Source organism: Sebastes fasciatus, chromosome 16, assembly GCF_043250625.1.
Source record: "Sebastes fasciatus isolate fSebFas1 chromosome 16, fSebFas1.pri, whole genome shotgun sequence".
Lineage (NCBI taxonomy): Eukaryota > Metazoa > Chordata > Actinopteri > Perciformes > Sebastidae > Sebastes > Sebastes fasciatus.
The window spans coordinates 27,434,708-27,446,925 of record NC_133810.1 but is presented as its reverse complement, the minus strand read 5'-3'; the positions used below and the strand labels follow the sequence as shown (position 1 = coordinate 27,446,925).

The following is a 12,218-nucleotide window of genomic DNA, read 5'->3' as shown; positions in this document are numbered from 1 at the left end:
AGTCAGCAGCAGATTGCCACAGAGAGGGAATATCAAAGCTCTCTACATGTGGTTCAGGTTTTGTTCTGTAGATGGAAGAACACAGATATGCAAAGTGACCAGCCATCCAAGGGAAAGGACACGCACACAAACAGCATCCATCTCTGCAACAGCGGGAATCTAGAGGAATAAGTTGTTTTCTTTTGTCAGTTCAGTTCACAGTTCTGTGCGTATTAGACAAGAGGTGGTCAGTAAATGGGCCATGTTATGCTATTCCTGAAGTGTGTCAGGAAGGTAGAGCTTCATATTCAAAAATATCACAGTGTTCCACTTTGTCCAGGTGGGTCACACTCATTCAGCCATCGCACAGCCGTGGCTCCGTACCAACTGCAGTGCATCACATTTTGGGCCATGCTACAGTAGCACGGCTCTAGGGATGCCAATCAGTCCACTGACTTTTCTTCTAGCGACATCATTAGATTCACATTTATGGTTTTAAGTAGGTCGGTCAAAGTTAACGCACTAATAACACGTGAACCCACATTTGTTTCAACGCCACTAATTTCTTTAACGTATTAACGCAATCGATCTTTCGGAGGTTGTAGCGGGTTCAGTTTTAAAGCTACAGTGAAGATACTTGAAAGTGCCCATCCTTTTTCCAAACTATTTCCAGTGACATCTTCTTGGCTGGCACATATATTAACACACAACAGATAAATAATGACATGAAGAACTCTGCACAAAAACTGAACTTCATCAGAAAGTAGGGTGATTTGCAACCATTAAAAGGAGCACAGACGTGTCACCTGTAATGTAACTGCTATTAATAATATAATAAAATGTTTTATAACAATTTGATTACAAAAAAATATCTATGAAGTCTCTACTTCACACAAGTATAATGGCTTGTCATGAATGTCGAGCCACACACATGCACGCACGCACAAACACACAGTCAATCATCATTTGCCCATTTACATATTTCAGATGGCTGTTATTCAATCTATGTAAATTGCGAGTGCAAGAAAAATCCTTTTAACTGTCAGCAGCGAGAGGGAAAGCATTGTTTGACTGCTGAGTCATTTGAAAAAAAAAAAAGAAGAAAAAAAAGGGAACTGTCATATTTTGCTAATTCTTATCACAACTAGTGATCATCTGTCTCTTGAAACGGGTTGCTCTCCGCCGCTGCAGCACCATTCAGCCCGCTTTGTATTATTCGCAGCATCCTGGTACAGTAGGAGTGGGAGGCGGAGGAGCACCAGTGGTCTGGTTATTAATTTCAGAAGCAGGTAGCCACACATGGTCATTATGTAGGACACTTTTTAATTAGGTTCAATATTTTGTCAAATGTTTGAGATGAAACTGCCCTCTCTAGCAACCACCGTCCGGTTTCCCCCTCAGGTAAACGGTTCGCTCTGTCAGCATTTTTGCAGTATTTTGCACTGTTAGCACCATTAGCTGTGAGCTGCGAGCTCAGCTGTCGTCATGTTAAGAGCCGCGCGGAGGAAATAGCTCTCAATCTCGCATTTAGCACCTGTAACACATTAAGTAGCTTCCTAACTGTAATACCACTTTTATCATTTATATTCTTTATGTGGGGAATTTTATGTAGGACGCTCAAGAAGAAGATTTATAGATAGTTTATCAGAACACAAACAGGCCATGCGCTCAGTGAACCCTAGTTATCCTATGACCGACCAGTGGCAAACTCAGGCTGTCTGAGGGGCAGGGGCACCAGCAGCATGCAGTGGGGCAGTTTTACAGCATGTAGGGCAGCCTATATTAACCTAACGTGCCAGATAGTTTGTTACACAGAACCATCTGAGAAGCCGTCATTGGAAACTGTTTAGGAAAAGAGCAGGCACTTTAAAAAAATACTTGGCAGGTGATTGGATGAACCATCTGTTAATCAAAGTTTTGCCGAAGCCGTGGAGAAAAAGGCCTTCGGTGCCGTTCTTTGCTCTTCATTTCGATGAAAAAAACAACCAAACTAACAGTTCTGATGTAACTGATGCTGTTGCAGCATCTATGCTAACCTCTTCATTGTTGTTTTGAACAAACAATCGTCTCTCAAGGCGAGAAATAGGCATTACAGTAACACAATATGAATTAATATTTGATGATCAGTGCTGCCTAGTTTGACCGTTTGATCAGAGTTTGCGAGTGATTGACAGCTGCCTACGTTGAATAAACAGCCAATAGGAACGCTCTCTCTCTGAAATGACCTGTGATTGGCCAAAGTCTCCCGTCACGGGCTGGATATTTTAAAGCCTGAAAACAGAGCCATGAGGAGGTGCAGAAGTCTAGTTTTCTCTCAGAACACTTGAATTACAAAATGCTGAAAGGCTATTATGCGATTTTTGCCCAATGATGCCAAAAATATTCTGCCTACTGCTGCTTTAATTCTCTCATCTGAATATGTGATTGTGTGACTGAAGAAGACTGGTGTGTGATCCATCATTGCTATCATGTAGCCACTGTAATAAAATACTTTGATGAAGCAAACATTAACTATTACTTTAATTCCAGTTTAATAACAACGTGAAATATAAAAACTGAGATACACAAAGGGAATTGAAACTTGTTCGGAACTGCTTGGTATTCTGCTGTTAATGGAAGGTTAATTAAGATTTACGCTTTCTCTCAACAAGATGTGGTGTTGCTGTAGCACATATCAATATTTCAAGCTCATATAAAAACATCTTTCTTTAATTAGGTAAACAAAATGAAGAAAAAGAAAATGGACTGATTAAAACCGGAGGAGCTTGAAAACCACATCTGAATATGAAGTGTTTACAATAGCTGCCATCTCTCAACTAGTTTGGATGGAGGAGCTTCAGCCGAGCCAATTACAGTAAGAGGAGTGAGTGGGCTGTAGAGGGCGAACAAATGATTCCATTTGGCTCCATTAGTGAACCACTTTCACCCGTAACCCGGCTTTTATTTGTCTCTGTCATCATGCCGTTGTGAGCAGACAGCAAACAGAGACATCCATGGCCAAAATCAAAATGAAATCCTTTATTTGCTGCTAAGAAAGGCAGAGAAGCCTGGACCCTAATGCACCCAAAGAAAATCATTCATCAACTTGTTCATTTATATCAGTCCTTCGTATTTTGATGCTGTTCTTAACGTCCTCTGGGGTCCTTGACAAAGTGCAAAGTGCAGGCACAGCATCAGTGTATATTCACCAGGGAGCTTGAAAGCCTGCTAGTTTATCCAATACAAGCGCCTGACCTTGCAGACCTGCAGTGATTTATGCCCTGAAAAATACTGTGTTTATCTGCGTAACTGCAGTACAGAGATATGATGAGAGCAGAGGGCACGGCTGCGTGTGGAAAGCATACGTTTGGTGACGGGAGGCAGCGGTGAATTTTCTTCTTCGCTGTCTTCTTTAAGTGAAGTGCAACTCCTTGCTCATCAGGATCAAGGGCAATCAACTTTTGAATGTTCACTGATTACAGCGATGTGATTGGAAGACAATCAGCATTGCAAGGACATTTTTTTTTGCATTTGTATAACACATGAAAAACCCATTGAAAAGTGTACTGTACTGTATGTTATTTAGTCAGAGGCCTGTGCTCATATGATGACCAGTGTGGAGACATACAGCCACTAGCGTCATCTGGTCGACTAGGATTTTTTATGCAATGTGTGCAAGTTGGTGCTGTCAGAGTTAGAGCGATAATGCAGATTTGTTTTAACGCCACTTATTTCTTTAACTTAAATTCTTCTTTAAATTGCTATTTTTAAGTTGTCGTGGGCTCAGCTTTAAAGTTAGAGTGAATAAATTGACAAAGGAATCCATTGGCACCAACTATGTCACACTAGCTTGTCGGGAAGGCGGCTAAATAACGCTCTAAACTTGCACTAAATTATGGTGAAAAAAAAACTGTCATGTCCATTTTCAAAGGGGTCCCTTGACCTCTGACCTAAATATATGTGAATGAAAATGGGTTCTATGGGTACCCACGAGTCTCCCCTTTAAATCACATGCAGTTTGGGGCAAGTTATAGTCAAGTCAGCACACTGAGAACCCGGAGAAAAACCATGCTAACACGGGGAGAACATGCAAACTCCAATTTGAGCATATTTTTTATGCTAAACGCAGTACCTGTGAGGGCTTCTGGGAAATATATGTCATTGTTCTGTGTGGAGTTTGCATGTTCTCCCCGTGTTAGCGTGGGTTTTCTCCAGGTACTCCGGTTTCCTCCCACAGTCCAAAGACATGCAGGTTAGGTTAATTGTGGACTCTAAAATTGCCCGTAGGTGTGAATGTGAGCGTGAATGGTTGTCTGTCTCTATGTGTCAGCCCTGCGATGGACTGGCGACCTGTCCAGGGTGTACCCTGCCTTCGCCCAATGTCGGCTGGGATCGGCTCCAGCCCCCCCGCGACCCCTAACGGGATAAGCGGTTGCAGATGGATGGATGGATGGATGTTTTGTGTTGTTAATTGATTTCCAATAATAAATATATACATACATTTGCATAAAGCAGCATATTTGCCCACTCCCATGTTGATAAGAGTATTAAATACTTGACAAATCTCCCTTTAAAGGTCACCTATTATGCAAAATGCACTTTTCCATGTCTTTTAAACATCAATATCTGTCCCCAGTGTGTCTACAGGCCACCATAGTATCATAAAAGACCATCCTCTCTCTTTTTCTCCTCCTCCGTTTGTCCGGAAATGGGTGCAGAAAAAAAAATCGCTTTTTTTCCTTCTCTTCTGACGTCATTAGAGAAATGCAAGCCATGTAAGGGTTTCCTGGTCGAACCAGAGAGAACCTTCAGTAGCTGACCCCGGCCCACAGCGCGTCACTGTCTCTCCTCCTCAACCTAACTTGAGCAAAGTCTGCAAGAACCAGCAGAACAGGCTTCATGTACTCCCATCATCTAAATATAACATGTTCTTTCACAAAGGCTTTATGTAATTACACTGTTTAAACAGATGATATTTATATATTATATATATTTGATGTCATGCATGTAGCAGAGTACAGGGAGTAAATAGTGACTTGTAAGCAACACAACACATTTCTGTTTCACAGTCAAACTTTATTTGAGTTGACAGATGACAATATTAATTATTCACAGCATTTGTAATCATCTCACCTGTTAGTTAGTTATGTGACATGGTACAGGAGAAAGTCTTCAGCTCTGGTAAACTACAGTAAGCTAAGCTCCGGTGGTCTGTAGTCATGGTAACACAGAGACAGCTACTACTGTAAATAATATACCATTACTCTGATCTTCCATACATTTATCTTTTAGCAGAAATAATGAACTGACTACTGTTTCACATCTTCTATTTTCCACCCTGATGGTCGCTGTGTTTACACACCGTCTCATAGCGGTAGCATGTAGCTAACCCGTTAGCATGGAGCTACATGCTAACGGGTTAGCTACATGCTAACGGGTTAGCTCTGTATCTCCCATCTGCTTTCAGCTATCTGCTCTCCTCTGGGATGATTCTGTCGGTCATTTCTCACAGATGGATCTGTAAAGACAGACGTAAAACAGAGTGTATGTTTACGGTTTACAGAGTTGATGCATGAGGTAAACACTGAGTTAACTAACAGAGCTATAAATAGTATTATTTACCTGAGAGAAACCGTCAGGAAAACCTGGAATCTGGACCGCAGATGTTCATCATGTGTCGCCGATTTCTGATCAGATTCCTCCGGTAACGTGCGCTGGGTGAAGTTTCTGGTTTATAAACTTTAAAGTGGTTTATAAGCTCTATTCTAGCTGCCTCTCCCTCCACTCCTCTCTCCAGAGCTTCTCCGGGAGGGAGGGGGAGATAGTGACGCTGTGTTGTTGAGGAAGTTTGATTGACAGAAAACGCTGACCAATCAGAGCAGAGTGGGAGGAGACAGGCTGTGAATCAGTGGTTTTCAGACAGAGGCTGAATTAGGCTCTGAGGCAGGCAGACTCAGGCTGCAGTATGAGAAGAATAAAGGGTTTTTTGAACATTGCAGCATGTAAACATGTTCTAGTGCAACATTAAAATACATCTATGAACCTGGAAATGAGCATAATATGTGACCTTTAAGGTACATTTTGAACAGATAAAAAATGCATGATTAATTTGCAATTAATCACGATTAAATATGGACAATCATGCAATTAACCATGATTATATATCTTAAGATTGACGGCCCTAATTGAAACCAATGAGGTTAGGCTTAAGGCTGCATCCAGTGCACCTACAGCTTTGATATGGTGCGTCTATCACTGTGGTTTGTCAGCTCAAGCAGGCGATGAAGCAGGTGGTTTCAGAGGTTTAACACCTCCGACACTCCATCTCCTTCTTTACTGAATGTGCAGTAAAAAATATCAGAAATGTAACAAGCATGTGAAGTTTTCAGCATAACAGCCAGCGAGAGGATGAGAGGCGACTGTGTAACTTTAGAACAGCCTGAATCTAAAACTACAGTGTGTAAAATTCAATAGAAACGCATTAGCTGTCACCAATGTTGTATCAGATGTCTTTTCATTTAATCAAACAGACATGTGAGCACAGGAAAACAAGCAGGAATGCTCCAAATGATTTCCGTGGAAAATCATTAGCTGCTCCCACCCCCACCCTTCACTTCTTTAATGGTGTATCCAGCAGCACAGAGCTGGCCAGCATGCATGTCATGTCTGTCTGATGAAACAGTCAAAGGTGCTCAAAGCCAACATCAGAACAAAATGCTCTCATGTGTTAGCGCAATCCACTTTTAATCAAATGACAGCCCTAAAAGAAATGTTGTTTGAGGGCACTTGCTGAAATGACTGATGCTGTCGTTCGTCGAAGGAAAAGTTTTGAAAATAGTAATCCTTTGGGAATAATAAGGTTCTATCTTATCTTATATCAAGTGGTGTGTGTTCGAATTTTCTGTGAAATGCATGTGGAACAGAAAAACTGCTGAACTTCACAGTGCATCGCTATTATACACACACACCTGGAGAAGTCATACTGCCGGGTAATCTACAGTAACCACGCTAAGTAAATGTCAGCGGATCAAAAGGAATGAAACCGGTGATGTCTTATCTTAGCCTTGACCCCCTCCTGTGCCTTACTGAGGCCAAATTAGAAACATTTGCAGCCGTCCTCACGCTGAGGCAGTGGGCACACATCACGCCGCCGGATCTCTGTGTTCTGCCTGTGACTCTGCTGGGTGCCATTTGCATCTCGGTGATTAAAAAGTTAATTTTAAGGCCAGAAGGACCATTACGGTAGACTTCAACACTGCACTGCACTGCACTGCAGTGGCTGTACACAGCTTCATCTCCACCGTCCCCGGCATTAAAATAACATTCAAAGCTCATTAAATCACAAATGTCAGGAATAATTGTGTGTTTAATTAAAGGGCTCTGTTATCAAATTAACTTCATTTGCACTATGAAATCTACTAAATAGAAAAGTTAAGCACATTAGACTCACAGTTTGACCAGTACAGATATTTAATGGAGACCATCAGTGCAGACATAAATGTCACAAACCTGCACATTATCTTGTCTTAATGTGTCACCATTGCAAAATAATAAGGACTCAGTGCTCCCCATCCGGCCGGCCGGTCGGAAATCAAGCGATAATAAAAATCTCAACTAATTCAATTATTTTATGCAGTGAGCATCTTGTTCATCTCCAATAGAGAAAGCACAATTCTACTGCAGGGTTTTACAGCCCACAGACATCGTTCTCACTGGCTCTTATTCCTTTTTAATTACATGCCACAATCAGCCCAAAACCAACACAGAAGACTTTTTAATTATATAATATCATTTAATATCGGAAATCCATCCGGTACTGCCCAAAATTCAGTATCGGCGAGTACGCCAGTCTATGCACCGATCTGATACCATCATTTATTAACCAAGAATAAAATCAACTTGTTTAACAGGAAATCAATCCTTCTCCACCGCTCCAAATCAGTAACCCTCACTGTGCTGTCGCCCTGGATGTCTCATGGCTGCCACTGGCAACGAGTGTTTCAGAGCAGCGAAGAAGAACTGACTGCAGGTAGTTTTGGTGCCTTCAAATGAAACTCGTGAGCTCGTGTTTACAACACGGGAAGTGGTTAAGTCGTGAAGAACACCGCTGCTAAGCAACGGTAATAATAACGTTACTGTCGAACGTTACTAGAAGCCAAAGAGGCTAACAATTTAGCAAGCCGGTAACATAAAGCAGGAAATGCAAAAGCATAAAGAGAGAGGAAAAAGATGAGGCCGTTGGAAGTATCAACATTTTCCTCAGACATATAAAATTACGAAGAAAAACAATATACAAAAAAATGCCAATAAATTCACTTATTATGTAGCGAGAAATAAACTTCCATGGCCTCCACCATTTCTGACATCGTCAACAAACACGTCACACACAAAATCAGAAAGTTGACACAAAAACAGTCCTCCGGAGTCCGACATCAGAATTGCGCCCATAGCAACGGTCTGTTATACATAGCAACGGTCTGTTACACATAGCAACGGTCTGTTATACATAGCAACGGTCGGCTATAAAGAAATAACAGTCTGTAGAACACAATGATTGACCAATCAGAATCAAGAATTCAACAGTGACGTGTAATAAATAATAAAAATTAGAATTTTAGCACACTGGTATCGTATCGGTACTCGGTATCGGCCAATACCGCAAGTTCAGGTAACGGAAACGGCAAGGAAAAAATGGTATCTGAACATCTCTATTTTAATATCAAATCAGAGCTCTTCAAGGGTTTTTCCCGTCCTGCTGCTCCTCTCTCCTCTGGGTCTCCTCTGGGCCCACAGGTTCATCAGGCCCTCTCTTCCCCCTGTCACATTTCATCTAACTCAAACAAAGGATAGGTCACATTAACTGACGAGGAAACAACACTGCAGGAGAGGGTTGGAAAGCCACTCTGGAACTGACTGTTCCTGATGGAACAGCTTGGATTTGCATGGCTTTTGTGTACACCTGCCCACTCAAACCATCCCGGCGCACGCGCACGCGCACGCGCACACTTGAGTTTGTTTTTTGAAAACGGATTACGGGCGATATTTCATCCCCCCCGCCCACACACACACACTAGAATGGGATTTTCCCCATGTTCCTCCTGTTGCGGTAGCAAACAGTGATTATGCCTCATCATCTTTGACTGAGTGAGCATCATTCATATGGAGCAGAGAGAGTAGAGCTTCTTAAGGGCCTCTGCGTAGTGAGAGAGCATAGTAATCACATATCAACTGTGATCAAGGGAAACTCTCAGCACTGCAAATGCTGATGAATATGTCAAAGACAACTTATTCTTAGCGGGCAACAACAGATGCAGAACAACACGTCGGTATCTAAAATGCTTCATCAGAGTTGGCGCTCCTCTCTGCATCATCACTCCAGCAGACTACAGCCCCCAGAGTGCAACAGTGATCCCCTCACTATTAAAAACACATCATCCCCAACGTGCCCTCAAATGAACTTAGTCTTTGAACAAAGTGAAAAGAAAATCCACCGTGGCGAGGCTCATTCCACTTGCTTTTTCAGAACTAGGACATAGATAGGAAATAAGTAACATTTTCTATGTTTAGTTCAATTAAAAGAATTTGTTTTGCTGTGCAAACATGAACATGTTTTAATTAGGGCCAATTAGGGCTCTGTCAATTGATTCAAATATTTAATTAATCGCATAATAATCCATAGTTAATTGTGATTAATCGCGAATTAATCCCACGTTTTTGGGCAAATATGCTGCTTTATGCAAACATATGTATATATTTATTATTGGTAATCAATTAACACAAAACAGTGACATATATTGTCCAGAAACCCTCAAAGGTACTGCATTTTTATCAGAAAAAATATGCTCAAAACATAACATGACAGACTCAAACTCAACAGGCAACAACAGCTGTCAATGGACCCCTTTGAAAATTGCCATGCCAGTTCTTCCTCGCCAAAACTCAGCACAAGTTCGAAGCACCATTTAACCTCCTACCGTGACATAAGAATAAGTATGACATGATTGGTACCAATGGATTCCTCAGGTTTTCTAGTTTAATACGATACAAGTATCTTCACTCTAGCTTTAAAACTGAGCACACTACAATCTGACATGTAGTGTAGAGCGCTTTGAGTGGTCGGAAGACTAGAAAAGCGCTATATAAATGCAAGTCCATTTACCATTTACAACCTAAAAATCACAACTTGCAGTTACGCATTAAAGTAATTAGTGGCGTTAAAACAAATTTGCATTATTATTCGTTAACTTTGACAGCCCTAATCTTAACCCAAACCACAATGTTTCCCTAACCTTAACCCAGTAGTTATTTTAACCTAAACAACGATCTTTCCCTGAACCTAACCAACACCTGTAAACAGACTTTGAAGTGTTGAAATTGTTGGAGTTCCCCTTTAACCACAGCGTTGCCAGATCAGAAATGGTTTTATTTCTGTAACGGTGACGTTATCCTGTCGATAGGGGCGTCAGACCAGAAAACACTACATGTGTTGTTCTGGAGGGCATGGAGCTACAGTGTATTTTGTTGCTTAATTTAAATTTTTTAAAGTTTGTTGCGTATGGGGCTGCGTAGCCGCAGACCAGTCAGGGTGCCCCGTGCTGTCCTAATGTTATGACTGATAGGTGTACCCTGCAGCAAAAAAAACACACTATATTGCATACCACTATGGGTAAAAAATCTGTACTTCAGTGAGCTTTTAGTCCTGTGATGCTACAATTTTGTGCATGAGCATGTCTCTATGTGTATTTATAAGTATTTTAATGTCATTAAATTCCACCATAGGACTACAGTATATAGCGATGTCATGTCTTGGGTGCATTTAGTGAAAAAAGTCATTATGTACACAAGAACACAATGGGCATATGTGGAAATCCACAACCACTGCTTCAGTATAAGTGCTAAATACCCAAAGCAAATACAGCCCAGGTCCTGGATCACACAAAGACATTCGGCATATTGCTGATGATAAACCATTAATACTGACAGCAAAGGAAGTTCTGTCTTTGTCTGTCAACAAAAGCACCTCCACAAAATCTGGCTTTAAACACACAGGAACAAACACTTTCCTGTGTGTTCACCTGTCGCTGACTAATCCCAGGAACTCTTTAATTCAATCCACGGGATTAACGCGTGCCACTGTACAACCACAACTCGCTGTATCCGTGAAACTGTTAAACCTGTTCTCGTACAGCCAATCAATGTGATGTGATTGAGAAAACAGGCTCCCGGGCTAGGTGGTAGACAGAGGGTCCGTGAGCGGCGATCAATCTGACTGGACAGAAATACACTCTGGGACAATCCCGACCAAATCCAGGGCCACCCTCTCTGAGGTTGGCTGCCTCGGGCAATAATAAGCCCAGGATTACACAGGATATAGGAGTGCAAGTTGGGTGAGCCAATTATTTCTCCTCGACTCACACTCTGAATATGAGTCTGCAGCTTCCAGCAAGGCTGACCTTCCAGGAATCCTAGAAATGTCGCCTGACAAGGGTTCCTCTAACAAGGACAGACCGGCCCATGACCCCCCCTCCCCCTCCCTCCTTCAGACACATGATCTCCAGATTTGTGGAGTAGGACTCTCTATATTTTCAGGTGGGGCGGGCCATTGGAGGTGACTCCACCCTCCTGCTCAGGCTGTCCAGTAGCTGGACCTGCTCATAGTGGTTCCTCTATTTTTAGAGGGAGTTAGCAGCACTGGTCTGAGTCCGGAAGGGTAAGCAAGATGGGCTGAAAGAGTTAAACAATCAGTCAGTCAATTAAAAGATTATTGGAACTCAAACCCCTTGTCCAGAAACCCTCACAGGTACTGCATTTAGCATAAACCAATATGCTCAAATCATAACATGGCAAACTGCAGCTCAACAGGCAACAACAGCTGTCAGTGTGTCAGTGTGCTGACTTGACTATGACTTGCCCAAAACTGCATGTGATTATCATAAAGTGGGCATGTCTGTAAAGGGGAGACTCGTGGGTACCCATAGAACCCATTTTCATTCACATATCTTGAGGTCAGAGGTCAAGGGACCCCTTTGATAATGGCCATTTTCCTCGCCAACTTTAGCGCAAGTTTGGAGCGTTATTTTACCTCATTCACTACAAGCTACATGGTTGGTACCAATGCATTAAAACAAATTTGTGGTAACGTGTCATTGTGTTAACTTTGACAGCCCTACTTAATACAGAAGAGTTAAACAGTGCAGCCCGTCTTCCACTGATCCTCAAAATTCCCACCCAAAGCTTTCAATATCGCCAAACTGGAAATC

The 12,218-nt window shown here is 42.0% G+C and overlaps 1 protein-coding gene across 1 annotated transcript in view; it reads right to left on the bottom strand.

Annotated features, from left to right (window-relative positions):
• Positions 1–12,218, bottom strand: part of camkk1a (calcium/calmodulin-dependent protein kinase kinase 1, alpha a) — a 70,049-nt gene that overhangs the window by 45,000 nt on the left and 12,831 nt on the right. The gene's annotated exons all lie outside the window — the stretch shown is intronic.